General features: G+C 43.2%; 1 non-coding gene across 1 annotated transcript; it reads right to left on the reverse strand.

Annotated features, from left to right (window-relative positions):
• Positions 1–17,987: 17,987 nt before the first annotated feature.
• On the reverse strand, positions 17,988–18,187 carry LOC112607538. The gene has a single exon (XR_003115862.1). It is a non-coding gene; the product is annotated as a U2 spliceosomal RNA (small nuclear RNA).
• Between the last annotated feature and the right edge of the window lie 445 nt (positions 18,188–18,632).

The following is an 18,632-nucleotide window of genomic DNA, read 5'->3' on the forward strand; positions in this document are numbered from 1 at the left end:
GCACTACCACGCCCAACTAATTTTTGTATTTTTAGTAGAGACAGGGTTTCACGATGTTGGCCAGGATGGTCTTGATCTCTTGACCTCGTGATCCGCCTGCCTCGGCCTCCCAAAGTGCTGGGATTACAGGTGTGAGCCACCGTGCCCAGCCAATAACAGTTATTTTTACTCTCTTCATACTTTTGCCTTTTCCACAATGTCATACGGTTGGAATTCTACAGAATATAGCTTTTTGAGATAGGCTTCTTTCACTCATCAATATGCATTTAAATTTCCTCCGTCTTTTTGTGGCTTGTTAGCTCATTTCTTTTTAGCACTGAATAATATTCCATTGTCTGGATGACCACAGTTTTTTAATCCAGTAACCTACTGATGTAGGTTGCTAAATCTTAGTTGCTTCCAAGATTTAGCAATGATGAATATAGCTGCTATGAACATCCCCATGCAGATTTTTGTGTGGACCTAAATTTTCAACTGTGGGGCCAGTTTTTTTTCTCTTCACTTTTCTTTTCCTTTTTTTTTTTTTTTTTTTGAGATGGAGTCTTCCTCTGTCGCCCAGGCTGGAGTACTGTGGCTCAATCTCAGCTCGCTGCAACCTCTGCCTCCTGGGTTCCAGCAATTCTTGTGCCTCAGCCTCCCAAGTAGCTGGGATTACAGGAGTGCACCACCATGCTCAGCTAATTTTTGTATTTTTAGTAGAGACGGGTTTTCGCCATGTTGGCCAGGCTGGTCTCAAATTCCTGACCTCAAGCGATCTGCCTGCCTTGGCATCCCAAAGTGCTGGAATTACAGGCGGAAGCCACCATGCCCAGACTTTTTTTTCACATTTTTGAACATGCAGTTTTTTAGCAAACTTGTTTTGTTTTGGGCTATCTGATAGATGAAAAATGGTATCTAGTTGTTGTTTTAATAAACATTAATTATGAATGAAGTTGGACATCTTTTCATATTTTTATTTTTATTTCTAGAAATGGTCTGTTTAGATTTATTTTTCTATTGGTTTGTTTTTTTTTTTAGGGATACTTGCAACATTTTTATATAATAAGGAAATTGAAAGTTTGTAAAAATGAAGTCATATTTTTATAATTTTTTTGTTTGTAATAAGGAAATTGAAAGTTTGTAAAAATGAAGTCATATTTTTATAATTTTTTTCAGTTTGCTANGAAATTGAAAGTTTGTAAAAATGAAGTCATATTTTTATAATTTTTTTCAGTTTGCTATTTGTCTTTTGTTTTTTTCATGTAGAAATTTGAAACATTTATAAGTCAAATTTATGCATTTTTTTCTTTGAGGTTCCTTGTGTTTGTCTTTCCCACTCTGAGATTTTGTAAAACTCACTTGTTTTATCCTAGCATTTTTATAGTTTTACTTTTTACATTTACATCTTTTATTCATCTGAAAGGAGCTGGTTAAGGTTCCAAATGCCCCCTTCTCCCATGGGTAACTTATCAAGGAAATGTTTCGATATAATTTTCAGAATAGTCCATCTTTCCTCTTACTTGAAACGCCACCTTTATTATGTACAAAATTCTGGTCAGTAATTGCATCTATTCTGGTCTTTTGTGCTGTTTTGCTTACCAAAGTTTTACATTATGTCTTAAAAAATAACAGCTTTATTGGCCGGTGGCTCACGCCTGTAATCCCAGCACTTTGAGAGACCAAGACGGGTGGATCACGAGGTCAACAGATTGAGACCATCCTGGCCAACATGGTGAAACCCCGTCTCTACTAAAAATACAAAATTTAGCTGGATGTGGTGGCATGTGCCTGTAATTCCAGCTGAGGCAGGAGAATCGCTTGAACCCAGGAGCTGGAGATTGCAGTGAGCTGAAATCGTGCCACTGCACTCCAGCCTCACAACAGAGTGAGACTCTGTCTCAAAAAAAAAAAAAAAAAAGAAGAAAATGAAAAAGAAAAAAAGAAAAATAACAGCTTTATTGAGATATAATTCACATATTATAAAATTCACCCCTTTAAGGATACGATTCAGTGTTTTTTAGTATATTCACAAAGTTGCATAACTATTACTGTGATCTGATTTCACAATATTTTCATCATCCCACATAAAAACCTGGTACCCATTAGAAGTCACTTCCCGTTCCCTCCACAGCCCCTGGCACCCACGATTCTGCTTTTGGTTTCTACAGATTTGCCTTTTCTGGACATTTGGTAAAAGGAGGATCATACCGCACATGGCTTTTTGTGACTGGCTTCTTTCACTTAGTGTAATATTTTCAGGGCTCATCCATGTGGTAGCATGAGTCAGTACTTCATTCCTTCTTATTGCTACATGATATTCCATTGGATAGATCCTACCATGTTATACCACATTTTGCCTCCATTCATCAACTGATGGACATCGTGGTTGTTTCCGCTTTTCGGCTGCTGTGACTCATGCTGCTGTTGAATATTAATGTACATTTTTTGTGTGGACCATATGTTTTAAAATCTCTTGGAGAATATCTATCTACACACATATATATATTTATATGTATACATATATACATATAAAATTGCTGGGTCCCATATAATAACTTTTTTTTTTTTGAGACAGAGTCTAGCTCTGTTGCCCAGGCTGGAGTGCAGTGGTGCAATCTCAGTTCACTGCAACCTCTACCTCCTGGGTTCAAGCGATTTTCATGCCTCAGCCTGCTGAGTAGCTGAGATTATAGGTGTGCCACCACACCCAGGTAATTTTTGTATTTTTAATAGAGATGGGGTTTCACCATGTTGACCAGGCTGGTCTCGAATTCCTGACCTCAAGTGGTCCACCTGCCTCGGCCTCCTAAAACACTAGGATTATAGGTGTGAGCCACCACACCTATCCTCTATGTTTAACATTTTGAAGAACCAATGACTGCCAGACTGTTTTCCAAAGTAGTGCATGCACTGTTTTACATTCTCTTTTTCTTTTTTGTTTTCGAGACAAGATCTTGCTCTGTCGCCCAGGCTGGAGTGGTATGGTCATAGCTCACTGCTTTGAGCCTCCCACCTCAGCCTCCTGGGTAACTGGAACCATAGGCACCTGCCACCATGCCAGGCTAATTTAAAACAATTTTTTGTAGAGATGTCTTTTGTTATTTTGCCCAAGGTGGTCTCGAACATCTGGGCTCAAGCTATCTGCCTACTTTATCCTCCCAAAGTGTTGGGATTACAGGCGTGAGCCACCATGCCCCGGCTGTTTCTCTTTTTTCTTTTCTTTTCTTTTTTTTTTTTTTTTTGAGACAGAGTCTCGCTCTGTTGCCCAGGCTGGGGTGCAGTGGCATGATCATGGCTCACTGCAACCTCCACCTCCCAGGTTCAAGCGATTCTCGTGCCTCAGCCACTTGAATAGCTGGGATTACAGGCACACGTCACCATGCCTGGCTAATTTTTGTATTTTTAGTAGAGTCAGGGTTTCACCATGTTGCCCAGGCTGGTCTTGAACTCCTGACCTTAGGTGATCCACCCACTTCAGCGTCCCAAAGCGCTGGGATTACAGGTGTGAGCTACCGTGCCCCTGGCTGTTTTACATTCTTAACAGCAAAGCATGAGGGTTTCGGTTTCTCCATATCCTTCCCAACACTTGGGAATGTTTGCCCCTTTGATTCTAGCCATCCTTGTAGGTGTGAGGTGTGAAGTGGTATCTCATTGTAGTTTTGATTGGTATTTTCTAATGACTAATGATGTGGAGCATCTTTTTCATGTGCTTATTGGCCATTTGTATATCTTACTTGGACAAAAATCTATTCAAACTCTTTGCCCATCTTAAAAGTGGGTTATTTGTCTTTCTATGGCTAAATTATAAGAGTTCTTTTTTATATTCTGAATAGTAGTAGCTCCTTATCAGATATAGGACTTGCAAATATTTCTCCCATTTTATGAGTATGTGTTTTCACTTTCTTGATGGTGTCCTTGGATGCACAAGAGTTTTTAACTTTGATGAAATTCAATTTATCTATTTTTTTCTTTTGTTGTTTATGGTTTTGGTATCATATCTAAGAAACTACAGTATGTTTCACTGTTCAGTAGGGAGTCTATCCTCACTGTCTTTCCCTCCCCAGCCCCATATTTTTTTCCCGGCTATTCTTGCATGCTTGTTTTTCCATGTGAACTTTAGAATCAGCCTATCTGGTTCCAAAAGCAATTCTTTTAGTATGTTTTAAAAATTGGAGGCTGGACGCGATGGCTCACGCCTGTAATCCCAGCACTCTGGGAGGCCGAGGCGGGCAGATCACGAGGTCAGGAGATCAAGACCGTCCTGGCTAACATGGTGAAACTCCGTCTCTACTAAAAATACAAAAAAATTAGCCGGGTGTGGTGACAGGTGCCTGTAGTCCCAGCTACTAGGGAGGCTGAGGCAGGAGAATGGCGTGAACCCGGGAGGCAGAGCTTGCAGTGAGCCGAGATCGTGCCACTGCACTCTAGCCTAGGCAACAGAGCAAGACTCCATCTCAAAAAAAAAAAAAAAAAAAAAAAAAAAAAAAAAAAAATGGAATCACTGTAAATACCATGATTTGTGAAACCAACATCTTTACAATAGTACATCTTCCTATTCAAAAGCAGGATATGTCTTTCCATTTATTCAGACTATCAAGTCCCTCAGCAGCATTCAAAGGCATTCTTCTTCCTCTTCTATTTTTTTTTTTTTTTAGAGACAGGGTCTTGCTCTGTCACCCAGGCTGGAGTGCAGTGTTCAATCATAGCTCACTGCAGCCTCTAACTCCTGGGCTCAAACGATCCTCCTGCTAAGACACTCCTCTTATACATTTAGCACATTTTTTTTTTTTTTGAGATGGAGTCTTGCTCTGTTGCCCAGTCTGTAGTGTAGTGGTGTGATCTTGGCTCACTGCAACCTTCACCTCCCGGGTTAAAGCTATTGATTCTCCTGCCTCAGCCTCCCCAGTAACTGGGATTACAGGTGCCTGCCACCATGCCCTGCTAATTTTCGTATTTTTAGTAGGGACAGGGTTTCACCATGTTGGTCAGGTTGGTCTCGAACTCCTGACCTCAGGTGATCTACCTGCCTCAGCCTCCCAAAGTGCTGGGATTACAAGCATGAGCCGCCGTGCCTGGCACATTTAGCACATTTGTATTGGTTGTGTTTTGTGTCATCACTCATATGAATGGAAACTTTAAAAATATTTCCTAACTGGCCGGGCGCAGTGGCTCAAGCCTGTAATCCCAGCACTTTGGGAGGCCTAGATGGGCGGATCACGAGGTCAGGAGATCGAGACCATCCTGGCTAATACAGTGAAACCCCATCTCTACTAAAAAATACAAAAAACTAGCTGGGCGAGGTGGCGGGCGCCTGTAGTCCCAGCTACTGGGGAGGCTAAGGCAGGAGAATGGCGTAAACCCCGGGGGCGGAGCTTGCAGTGAGCTGAGATCCGGCCACTGCACTCCAGCCTGGGCGACAGAGAGAGACTCCGTCTCAAAAAAAAAAAAAAAAAGAAATTTCCTAACTGGTTGACTGCATATAAGAAAGCTACTAACTTTTGTATGTCAGTCGTATAAACAGTCATCTTAATTTATTGATAATTGACATCTAATTATTTTATTGTGAATTCCTGAATTACCTTGAGTTAGAGGTTTACAGTCTTATCATCTAAAGATGATAATTTGTCTTTCTCCTTTCTTGTTTTTCTGTATCTTGTTTCTTTCAGTTGTCTAACTGTATAGTATAGGCCAGCACTTCCAGAATAATGTTACGTTTAACATTGTTAGTGGTGTGAATAGAAATCCTCATTTTGCTCTTGACTCTGGGAAATGCTTCCAGCATTTACAGATTTGCTGAGCCTTTTTTTCTATGGTACTCTCTTTGTCAGGTTTCATACAGTGTTGTGCTGGCTTCATAAAAAGAATTTGGAAATTTTCCTGCTTTCTCTTTGCTCTGGAACAATTTAAATAGCAGGTAGAATTCACCCATGAAACCATCTGGACCTGACACTTTTTTTGGGTATCGCTCTTTGAAAATATTCTCAATTTATTCTACAGTATTTGGTAGGTTTCTTTTTTGGCGCTTGTCTTTTAAAAATCTCTTCTGGAATTAGTTGTAATATTTTCTACTTCCCTGGAAAATCATCTATTCTATCCAGAGTTTTAACCATTTTTGCCTAGGTGGGTTGAGGTAAATGTTTACGATTCTATTAATTAGATTGGTATGTATGGTTATTTCCCAACTGTCATTTCTTATTTTGTGTATTTGATCTTTAGAAAGCTGCTAGTGACAGGGGTGGGAATGGAGTCTTTTGCTGCAGGACAGCCCGTTTCTATGACCAATCTGAGACTGAGGGCTCTGGATCACGAAATCCCCGAATGTCCAGCCAGTTTGGTTTCATTTGCGATGACGGAAGACAGACATTTCTCCTCTACCTGGCTTTAGCTGTGATCGAGTGTTTGCCATGTGCCAAGCTCTTAGCTTTCACTTTCTCGTTTAATTCTCACAGTCCCATGAGATAGGGAGTACTGCATTATCCACAGTTTACCGGCAGGAAACAGAGACCCAAAGAGTTCTAATACTCCTCTGAAGTCACATAGCTAGTGGCTGGCCAGGCTGTGATTAAATACACGGCCCATTCTGCACTTACCTTTACCTCGCCTGGTGTCAGCAATATGGAAACATCCACAGTTGGTGACTTTTTTTTTTTTTTTTTTTTTTTAATTCAGATGGAGTTTCGCTCTGTCGCCCAAGCTGGAGTGCAGTGGCATGATCTTGGCTCACTGCAACCTCCACCTCCCCGGTTCAAGCGATTCTCCTTCCTCAGCCTCCCAAGTAGTTGGGACTACAGGCGCGTGCCACCACGCCCAGCTAATTTTTTTCGTATTTTTAGTAGAGATGGGGTTTTGCCATGTTGGCCAGGCTGTTCTTGAACTCCTGACCTCAGGTGATCTGCCTGCTTTGGCCTCCCAGAATGCTGGGATTACAGGCGTGAGCCACCGTGCTGGGCCCACAGTCGGTGACTTCTAACTCAGGCCTGTGTTTTTCGGATCTATGAGGTGCCTTATAGTGTGACTTCCCCACTCTTTCCTGCACATCTCTTAGATATTGTTTTGAGGCTTGCTCTGTTCCTGACACTGTGCAAGGTACTGGGAAAACGGCTGTGAAGTGGAGACCATGGGCCTTGCTCTCAAACATGGTGTTTATCATCCTGTAGGATGATCATTTAAGAAGCAGAACAATAGCTTTTTTTTTTTTTTTTTTTTTCCGAGGCAGGGTCTCACTCTGTCACCCAGGCTGGAGTGCAGTGGTGCAATCTTCCCTCACTGCACCACGCCCGGCCAATAATTTTTTAAAAAAGCAAACCATCAAGCCAGGCATGCTGGCTTATGCCTGTAATTCCAGCACTTTGGGAGGCCGAGATGGGCAGATTGCTTGAGCTCAGGCATTTGAGATCAGCCTGGGCAACATGGCGAGACCCTATCTCTACCAAAAATACAAAAATTAGCCTGGTGTGGTGGCGCACCCCTGTAGTCACAGTTACTCAGGAGGCTGAGGTAAGAGGATCGCTTGAGCCTGGGAGGTCGAGGCTGCAGTGGGCCGAGACAGCACCACTGCACTCCAGCCTGGGTGACAAAGTGAGATCCTGTCTCAAACAACAACAACTAAAAGCCATGAGATCACAGTGCCTTAAGGTACAGTTTTTGAGAGAGCCCAGAATTAGCTTGAATCACGCACATCTGACTCTTAATTGCTTTATGTCTGGGACATGCCTCTCCATTTCTGCAAGCCTTTGTTCCCACATCTGCAAAATGTGGCTAACACCACACATTTTTTTTTCCCACTTGGTAGGGATGTCTCTTACAATTGATGGTGTCTCCCAAGGATATCTGGCAGTGTTTTTCTCTTTCCTATTGTTGAAGAAAACGGTGGTATGTCCCATTGATGGCCTTAGGTTGGATGACATATGGTAATAACCACGTGGTTGTTATGAGGATGAAATGAGATAATGTAAGGTGAAAAGCCCTGTGCGAATTCAGGTGAGACAAGCATTGGCTCGGATTCTAGTCTTGAGTCTGTCATCACTACCTGGTTGATGACCTTAAGCAAGTTACCCCCAGTGTGTGGTCCCCAAATTTCCTTCTCTGGCCTTCCTTCTCAGCAAAACAAGAGATTTATTTAATTCATTAATTCAGCAAACACCTACTGAGCACATTTTCTGGGCCAGGCATAGTGGCCCTGGGGGATGTAAGGACGTGAGACAGGGTGGAAGTGGCTTGTTCAGTAGGATGCAGACAGGGGAAAAAGTTCTTCCTGTGAGCCTGCCACAGTTAAGGTAGAGACTGAAAGCTGATGTCAAAGTCTCCTCCAGCTTTAAATTCTGTTATTCTGGGACTAGGAGGCGGGACAGACAGGGCAAGCATGTTTGGGGAGGCCATATGGTATAAGGGTGAATGTAGCGGTCCTGGGGTTGGACAGCCTTGGGCCAGCTCTGTCACTTTTAAGCTGTGTGACCCTAGGCCAATGACTTAACCTTTCTGATCCTCTGGAGCCTTATTTGTAAAACAGGAGTGACAATAGTCTCCTCTCATAGGGTTGTAGTGAGTGGTGAAAGAGATATAGTATGCATAGTTCTTAGCTTAGTGCCTGGTACATAATAAGCAATGAATGAATGGTAGCTTCCCTGCTTCCTTTCCTTCCTTCCTTCTCTCGCCTTTTCTCTCCTTTCTCCTTCCTGTTTTTCCTTTTCTGCCTCTCCCTCCTTCTCCTCCTCCTCCTTCTCTCCGGTTTTACTTACTGTACTTGAGAAGCGAAAACTTTGTGGAGCAGGAATTCCCTGTCCAAACCTTCCCACTTTCTATTTGGAGGTTGGCACAGAAAAACCAACTCTGCTGAATAAATTGGCTTTCCTTGTTGCTGGCCTTTGAAGTGGCTCCCACCCCTGCTAGAAGTTTCTGGTGTTTTCTGCCATGGCTGCCCTGTAGCGAAAGCAGGACGTTCCCTCCACGAGTCAGGGGAGACACTGCCCAAGTCCTAGGCACTTTTCGAGGGCCAAGGAAAACGTTTCAGATCTGAAAAGAGTTATTAGTGCCAAACTATGAAAACTGTAAAAATCAAAAATGTTGAATTAAAAATCTATACAATGTAACATTGTGTTAATTTCATTAATTGTTAAATGTTGTGTTTCTTTATATTTGAAAACAATTCGTAGGTTGGATTTTTCTCAATTTTCCCCGAGTTCCCAAATAGGCACAATAATTACTGAGAAATTATAGCCAATTGTAAATTCAGTGAGTTGTTTGCCAGTTGTAAATTAAATGAGTATGTTTAGCCAAATTCAATAGCAAAATTATAAAAAGCTCTTTCAAAAAATTTACCATTAAAATTGCTAATATGGAATATTTTAAAGTGTTTTATACAATATAAGCCCTCTCTAGGGCTAGGGAAGACGTTAAAATGCCTTGTGCTGTGTTTGGGAGGCCATGAACCCTCTTTTTGATTCTTCTATTTTTTTCTCCCCAGGACAGCTGATTTTTCTAGTCCTTTGTGAGACATCTAATATTTAGAATTTGTAATAGCTTTGGAAAATATTCACAATGTAATAAAAAATTGCAGGATCTGAAGCTATAGATCAGTTTGATCTCAAGTAGTTTAAAAAATTCATACATGCATTTTAAAAAAAAGACTAGAAAGAATTATACTAAAATGTTAACAGGCTTTCTAGGTAGAACAACATGCATAATTATCTTTTATTTTTTATAGTTTTCATAGTTTCAAATTTTCTACAATGAAAATGCATTACAATCAGAAAAACAATTTTTGGTAGTTAAAATTTTTTTTTTCTTACTACAAAAGTAATTTATGCTCATTATAGAAAAATCACAAAATACATATAAGCATAAGGAAGGAAAAGAAACATGCAAATTCCACCCACCCAGAGACAACCACTGGGTCCTTCCAGACCTTTTTATGCATACATAAACATTTATATTTTTATCACAAAACAGGATCATTCTGTACATAGTACTGCGTTGAAACCTGCTTCTTTCCTTCATAATGTATATTGAGAAATGCCAACAGCACATTTCTACAACATGATTTTCATGGCAGCATACATACATTACCTTATGAGGATAAACCATAATTTACTGAACCCCTAATTATTAGACATTTATGTTGTTTCCAAAGTTTCTCTTTTACAAATGATGCTGTAATAACAAATACTTTAAAGCACTTAAGAATCCTTTATTTTCACATGGAAATCATAGAACACTACCCAACAGATATTTATTTTTTCTTTTTTAAAAATTTTTTATTTATTTTATATTATTTATTTTTAATTATTTCTATTATATTTTTAAATGGAGTCTCGTTCTGTTGCCCAGGCTGGAGTGCAGTGGCGTGATCTTGGCTCACTGCAACCTCCACCTCCTGGGTTTAAGCAATTCTTCTGGCTCAGCCCCCTGAGTAGTTGGGACTACAGGCACACACCACCACAACCAGTGAATTTTTGTTTAGTAGAGACAAGGTTTCGCCATGTTGGCCGGGCTGGTCTTAAACTCCTGACCACAAGTGATCTATCCATCTCGGCCTCCGAAAGTGCTGGTATTACGAGCGTGAGCCACCATACTCGGCCCATTTATTTTAGAGACAGGGTTTCACCATTTTGGCCAGGCTGGTCTTGAACTCCTGGGCTCAAGTGATCCTTCTGCCTCAGCCTCCCAAAGTGCTGGGATTATAGGCTTGAGCCACTGCATCCAGCCCAGATATTTATTTTTGAATGATGCCAGGCTCTGAGGATGCAAAGGTTGTTTCAGTTGTTATTCCTGCTTTGCAGGAGTTCCCAGTCCAGGGGGAGATAGTGGCAAGAGTGACAAACTATGCCTAAGAAAGCCAGGAAAGGCTCCTCTGGCAAGTGACATTGAACTGGGGCTTGAAGATCAAGTAAGAGTTCACCAGGAAGACACGGTAGGGTGACCCGGGAGACTTCACCAGCATGGACAACAGGGCATGAGAAGATGGGAAGGTAATATTTTACCTGGAGCCTGTGGTGTGCTGCGTACGTTTCACGTAGTTTTCTCATCCAATTCGCACGTCAGCTCCACAAAGTAACCATTCTTAGTCCCATTTTCTTTTTTTTTTTTTTTTTTTTTGAGACGGAGTCTCGCTGTGTCGCCCAGGCTGGAGTGCAGTGGCCGGATCTCAGCTCACTGCAAGCTCCGCCTCCCGGGTTTTTACGCCATTCTCCTGCCTCAGCCTCCCGAGTAGCCGGGACTACAGGCGCCTGCCACCTCGCCCGGCTAGTTTTTCGTATTTTTTTAGTAGAGACGGGGTTTCACCGTGTTAGCCAGGATGGTCTCGAACTCCTGACCTCGTGATCCGCCCGTCTCGGCCTCCCAAAGTGCTGGGATTACAGGCTTGAGCCACCGCGCCCGGCCTTAGTCCCATTTTCTAGTCAAAGAAACTGAGGTTACAGTGCTTGTTTAGCTAGAGCCAGGATTTGGACACAGGTCCCACTTACTCGGAAGCTCAATCTCTTTCTTTATTCCTTTCTTCTCTTTCCCTGATGACAGCAGGTGCAGTTCTATGCTCCCAGGCAAGATAAGAACAAGGTCTAATTCCTTTTCTTCCCATCTGATATTTCCTGGTAGCAAACATTTCCACAATTTTAAGACCTGTGCTACCCACTGCCATAGAGTAGTGAAGTCCCAGTCTGTTTTGTCTCTTGCAGTAGCCACTCCTTACAGAGCCTGAAAGAGTTGGGGAGCATCCAGCCGCCATCTTGGGCTCTGTCTTGTCATCCATTGAACAAGTCTGTCTTCTCTTTGTTATGCTTCATTTGTCTTGGCACAAAGACACAGGATTAGGCTCAGAGTGGATGTTTTGGCAAGGGTGAGACACATTCAGTGGAGTGTCGGGGAAAGGATGGGGTTAGGATGGAGGCTGAGGGCCAGAGAGGTAGGCCAGAGACAGATGGGCCATGCTAAGACATATGTTAGTGACGTTTATTAGGGAAATGACATGGCTAAATGGTTCTTTAGGAAGAAGAGTCAGGCAGCTCTGGAAGGGATGGTTTGGCCTACAGAGAGAAAACAGGTTATGGTCCAAAAATAGCAATGGCTAACATTTTTTGATTGTCAGACACTATTCTAAGCATTTAAACATATTTTAACTCTCTTAATCCTTATGACATAGGTACTATTATTATCCCTGTTTTGCAAGTGAGAAAACTGAAGCACAGAGAGTTTAAGTAACTTGTCCAAGGACACACAGTAAGTGGAAAGGCCAAGACTTAGTCCAAGGCAGCCTATTCATAACTATCAATCTAGTTCAGCTGAATTTTGCAAAACTGAATGAGGAAATGAATGTGTTAGTTCCTTGAAGACAGGGGGCCTGATTAACTACTGTATTCCCATGCAGAGCTCAACAACTTTTTTTTTTTTTTGTGACAGAGTCTCGCTCTGTCGCCCAGGCTGGAGTGCAGCTCAGCTCACTGCAACCTCTGCCTCCCAGGTTCACGCCATTCTCCTACTTCAGCCTCCTGAGTAGCTAGGACTACAGGTGCCCGCCACCACACCTTGCTAATTTTTTTGTATTTTTAGTAGAGACGGGGTTTCACTGTGTTAGCCAGGATGGTCTTGATCTCCTGACTTCGTGATCCTCCCGCCTCGGCCTCCCCGAGTGCTGGAATTACAGGCGTGAGCCACCGTGCTCGGCCTGCAGAGCTCAACTTCTGAAGCACCACGCACTGTCAATAGATATTTGATTAATGATTAAATGCGAAGATAATTAGTCTGAACTAAAACAGTGGCAGAGTGGTGGCAGGGAAAAAATGTCCCTGAATTAAAATTGCAGGATTTGATGACAAGAGTGGGGGTAAAGAGGGGAAGGAGAGGATTCTGGGGGAATGACTTGGAAGTTCCCAGGTTGGTGGAGCAGGAGGAGAGTGGTGGTGTTAATGAGACTCAGCCTTCCTGATCAGGGGCTCATCAGAGAGAGCTGAGCTTGGGTCATATTAACTTGAGGGTCCTGTGGGCCTCGGCCCTGGCTCCTCATGTCGGAATCATATAAAGGTTATTCTTCCGATTTTGATAGCAAACCCAACAGGTTTGCAAACTTCTCACATGCTAATTAAGAAACTAATTAAAACCCATCGGTTCTTAAAGACATATGGTTTATTTAAAGCTGATCCAAGATTGATGTTTGGTTAAACAATGTTTTAATAAATCATAGAATGAATTGGCTCTAAGAATACTAGCATGGTGCTCCAATTTACTAGACATTTTCCATGTATTCTTTTTTCCTTTGAAATATGAAAAAAATGAGATAGTGTAGATAAAACTATCTAATGCCTAACCGTCATTTAAAGCTAGTTTCCTTCTTGATCCCCATGGAACCCTGTGGGGTTAAGTATCCCCATTTACAGATGAGGAAACAGGAGTTATTAAGAGAGGTTAAGGGGCTGGGCACGCTGGCTCACACCTGTAATCCCAGCACTTTGGGAGGCTGAGGCGGGTGGATCACCTGAGGTCAGGAGTTCGAGACCAGCCTGACCAACAAAGTGAAACTCCGTCTCGACTAAAAATACAAAAATTAGCTAGGTATGATGGCGGGTGCCTGTAATCCCAGCTACTTGGGAGGCTGAGGCAGGAGAATCACTTGAACCCGGGAGCTGGAGGTTGTAGTGAGTGGAGATTGCGCCGTTGCACTCCAGCCTGGGCAACAGAGCGAGACTCTTATCATAAATAAATAAATAAATAAATAAATAAATAAATAAATAAATAGATAATGAGAGGTTAAGGGACTCAAACAAAGTGATTTTGCAAGGAAGTGGAAAAGTCAGGACTCATACCCAGGTCTCCCTACAATTGCTGTATACAAAATCATCCCCAAACGTAGAAGCTTAAAGCAATAAGTATTTATCATTACATCACAGAGTTGATGAAGATCACAGTTTGGGGTGGCCTAGGTGGGACCGCAGTCTCCGGAGGCTTGACTAGGGTGGGAGGTTCCTTTTCTGGGCACACTCACATGTCTTTGGGCAGGAAACTTCAGTTCCTTTGCACGTGGGCTTCTCTCTAGGGCTGCTCAAAACACAGTTTTACCCAGACTGAATGATCTGAGAGAGAAAAAGAGAGCGAAAGAGAGAGGGAGCGAGAGGGAGAAAATGAGAGAATGAGCAAGAGCAGTTAGGCTGAAAATCTTTTTACGACCCATCTTGGAAGTAATATCCCATTGATTTTGCTGTATTTTACTCATTAAATTTTTTAAAAATTTTTTATTATTTTATTTTATTTTATTATTTTTGGAGAAATAGTCTTTCTCTGTCACCCGCTGGTGTGCAGTGGCATGATCATGGCTCATTGCAGCCTCAACCTCCCCAGGCTCAGGTGATCCTCCCACCTCAGCCTCCCAAGTAGCTGGAACTACAGGTGTTCACCACCATACCTGGCCAACTTTTTGTATTGAAAGGAGCTGGGCACATTCCTCAGCCCTGGGCTCAAAACTCCCTGAGCCCAGTACAAACACCACCTGGAAAGTCTCCGATAAGGAGACAGCCGTTCAAGGTTACTGAAAGTGCGGGAGCCAAAAGAATTTCTTTGTTCCCCTGCAACTTTCGGGCTATAAAAAGCAAACGCTCGCATTGTTCGGGGCCCTCTTGTATACTGTGTAAAGGAGGGACCAGGTTCGAACTTGTAGTAAAGATCCTTGCCGCTTGGCTTTGACTCTGGACTCTGGTGGTCTTCTTTGGGGAACAAACAGTCTGGGCATAACAGTATTTTTTGTAGAGATGGAGGTTCACCTATGTTGTTCAAGTTGGTCTCAACCTAATGAGCTCAAGTAATCTGCCAGACTTGGCCTCCCAAAGTGCTGGTATTACAGGTGTAAGCCACTGTGCCCTATCCTGTATTTTTTTTGTGTGTGTGTAGAGATGGGGTCTTGCCATGTTGCCCAGGCTGGTCTAGAAATCCTGGGTTCAAGCAATCCTCCCCCTCAGCCTCCCAGAGTGCTTGGATACAGGTGTGTGCCACCACATCCAGCCCCAGCCTGTATTTTATACCTTAGAAGGAAGTCATTATTAGGTCCAGGCCCCACTTAAGGGGAGAGAACTTAACCAGAGTGTGAATGTCAGGGAACAGGGATCACTGGGGACCATCTTAGAGGCTGCCTACCACAGGCACCCTTTCTATCTGCCATTCCACTAATTGTCATTTTCATCTTTGCAGCTTCTCCTCATCTCCCATCCTCCAAATAGAAGTATTTTATGAACTTCATAAAGTTGCAACGTGGCCAGTTTGGGGCAATTTATATCTTCTATAGACAACAGCATTGAACTACTTAGCAAACCAGGAAGTGGAAAATGGTTATAAAGGGATCCAATTACTTTCATTGCCAAGGCAGTGTAAAACGCAACATGTAAAAATGGACTTAATTGGTGAAAAATTAATTAGACAATTAAACTTATTTCTGCTTAAATGCACTTAGGTGTTAATTGGTAATCTGACTGCAGGTTTATTTTATGTTGGATTTGTTATCTTGACTCTGTCTTTTCAGAAACAATCTCTGTTTAATATGCCATGAACACTCCTGGTCTTGCGGAGAAACAATGTCTAGTTCATTGTCATGTTTCTTCTCCAGATAGGACTGATCGGGGTCAGACTGGCCCAGAGGGCAAAAAAGCATTTGCTTCGAAAGCCCCATCAAGAGGAAAATCTTTCTACTGCCGGAGGGGCTCTGGTGGGAAGGCTGAGAGGAGAGGCACAGGATTCCAAGTGGGAACTGCGGACTCGTTAGTGTGCCACTCACTGGCTCTGTGACTCTGGGCAAGTTACTTCTGCAGTCTGGGTTTCAGTTTCTCTATCTATAAAATGAGCTAGTGGGCATCGATGATGTCTGAATTCACTTCACCCATAAAATTCCATGATTGTCAAGTACAGGGGTTTCCCGACAGGAGGGATTGATTGCAAGGGTTTTCTTTTTCTTGAAAAAAAAAATTCCTTAGCCTCATCTGTTTGTTAGAATTTGTTTTAGAGTATTTCATGTGCTGGTTAAACATAGCGAGTTGGATACATTTTAACCTGTGTGCTGTCTTTAAATCCCATTGAAATCATGAGGACAGAGAAAATGGGCAAGGGGTCATTAATGGACCAGAGATGGAATGGTAGGGACAGAAACTGCAGGGTCTACAGAGTGAAGTGCTCACTGGAAGCCAACAAGCTTGCCCTGTGGAATCCCAGAAAGGCCCAGGAACTTTGGGACATCACTGAAGGCAGAGTGAGGAGAGCTAAGTGCAAGTCTGGATGAATGAATGATGATGTTCCCACTCTCTCCAGAGTTGCACTCCCCCCTCAGCACCCCCAGGTGGAAGATGGGGAGATTCCTCTCTGGGGAAAGGAAGCAATCCCACAGGAAGGCGTTCCCCAGTGAAAAAGACAACACGCATGGTGGTGCACGCTGGTGGTCCCAGCTACTGGGGAGGCTGAGGCAGGAGGATCGCTTGAGCTCAGCAGTTCAAGGCAGCAGTGAGCTGTGTTAGTGCCTCTCACTCCTGCCTGGGTGGGAGTGAGACTGATGCAGGACAAGCAAGTCCCCAAATTGGGCCTTAGCCTGGGAGGGTTCTCAGTTTCACCCAGGAAAGAATTCAAGGGCAAGCCAGTGGTGTTAGACAGCAACTGTTTTTTTCTTTTTCTTTTCTTTTCTTTTCTTTTTTTTTTTGAGACAGAGTTTTGCTCTTGTCACTCAGGCTAGAGTGCAATGGTGCGATCTCAGCTCACTGCGACCTCTGCCTCCCAGGTTTAAGTGATTCTCCTGCCTCAGCCTCCCGAGTAGCTGGGATTACAGGCACTCGCCGCCACGCCTGGCTAATTTTTGTAGTTTTGGTAGAGATGGTGTTTTGCCACGTTGGCCAGGCTGGTCTTGAACTCCTGACCGCAGATGATCCGCCTGCCTTGGTCTCCCAAAGTGCTGGGATTACAGGCATGAGCCACCGTGCCAGGCCTAGACAGCAACTTTTATTGACGTGGCTGTGCACAGCAGCAGCGGAGGTACCGCTGCTGGCAGAGCAGTGTGCACAGACTAGCAGCTCAGAGGCAGTACTGCACTCATATTTATACCCACTTTTAATTATATACAAATTAAGGGGTGGTTTATGAAGAAATTCTAGAATGAGAGTGGTCATTTCAGGGTCAAGATTATTGCCCTGGAAAGGGGTGGTAACATCTGGGTGTTGCCATGAGAACAGTAAGCTGACATAGCACCCCTTGTGGGCGTGTCTTATGGAAAGCTGCTTCTGCCCGGGACCTGTTTTAGTTAGTCCTCAATTTGATCTGGTATGTGAGCCCCACCTCCAGAGCCGAGTCCTGCCTCCCACCTCAAGACCCCAGTGTCTAAAAGAAAAGAAAAATCTCCAGGTGACAAACTGCACCCACTCAGAGCTTCCCATCAGCTTTCAGTCTCTCTCTCTTTTTTGTTGTTGCTCAAGTTAAAACAATGTTTAAACAGACAAATAATAACTGTGTATATGTTTGGGGTACAATGTGAGGTTTTGCCTCCCACTGAATGTGCACACTCAGCCAAGGATCACTAGACACGTGAGGGAAGCCTCTCGACAGGAGGGAGACCACAAAAGATGGACAAAGGAAACGGAAAAGAAAAAGAATCAGAGCAAGGAACGAGAGAAAAAGTCTAACAATTTTTCTCAGAGATGAGAGGATACTCATTCGGGTTTCTGCTCAGATATCACCTCATGAGAGACTTCTGGCTACTCTGTCTAAAATAGCATCTCCTCTCACTCCCTTCCCCCTTACTCTGCCTTATTTCAGAAAGAGAGGACAGAGAAACGGAGGGGAGAAAACTATTAAAATAAGTAATAAGAAAACTTTCTCCAGAAGTGCAGAATCTGAATTTCCAGTATGAAAGGGTCCATTGAGCGCCAAGAACAACGAAGGAAAAAAGGTCCCACTCAGGCCTACGTAGCATTGTGAAATTTCAGAATGCCACAGATAAAGAAAAGATCCTAAAAGCTTCCCGAGAGATAAAAAAGAAGATTTTTACAAAGGATCAGCAATCAGAATTGCCTCAGACTGCTCAATAAAAACATCAGAAGCTAGAAGAAAATAGAGTGAGGCATCAAAATCCTGAGGGAAATGATTGCCACCTATAATTTCATATTCTGCTCAATTATCAATTAAGTATTGAAGGGAAACAAAGACATTTTTAGACATGCAGTTTCTCCACTTGATCTTAGCCAAAAGGCCGAGAAGCGATGACACGCAGTTTTTCAAAAGGTGTGCTTCCCACTTTCTTGGAAAAAAACAAGAAAGAGGGAGACGGGGGATCCAGGGGATCCCAAAACAGGAGAGTGGCAGAGGAAACTTCCAAGATGATGGAAAATGGAAGCAAATCAGCCCAGATGGAAGGAGAAGGGCCTGGCATGGTGGCTCACACCTGTAATCCCAGCACTTTGGGAGGCCAAGGCGGGCAGATCACTTGAGATCAGGAGTTCGAGTCCAGCCTAGCCAACATCGTGAAACCATGTCTCTACCAAAATATAAAAATTAGCCGGTCGTGGTGGCGCATGCCTGTAATCCCAGCTACTTGGGAGGCTGAGGCAGGAGAATCGCTTGAATCTGGGAGGTGGAGGTTCCAGTAAGCTGAGATCACACCACTGCACTCCAGCCTAGGTAACAGAGAAAGACTCCGTCTCAAGAAA

This window comes from Theropithecus gelada, chromosome 14 (assembly GCF_003255815.1).
Source record: "Theropithecus gelada isolate Dixy chromosome 14, Tgel_1.0, whole genome shotgun sequence".
Lineage (NCBI taxonomy): Eukaryota > Metazoa > Chordata > Mammalia > Primates > Cercopithecidae > Theropithecus > Theropithecus gelada.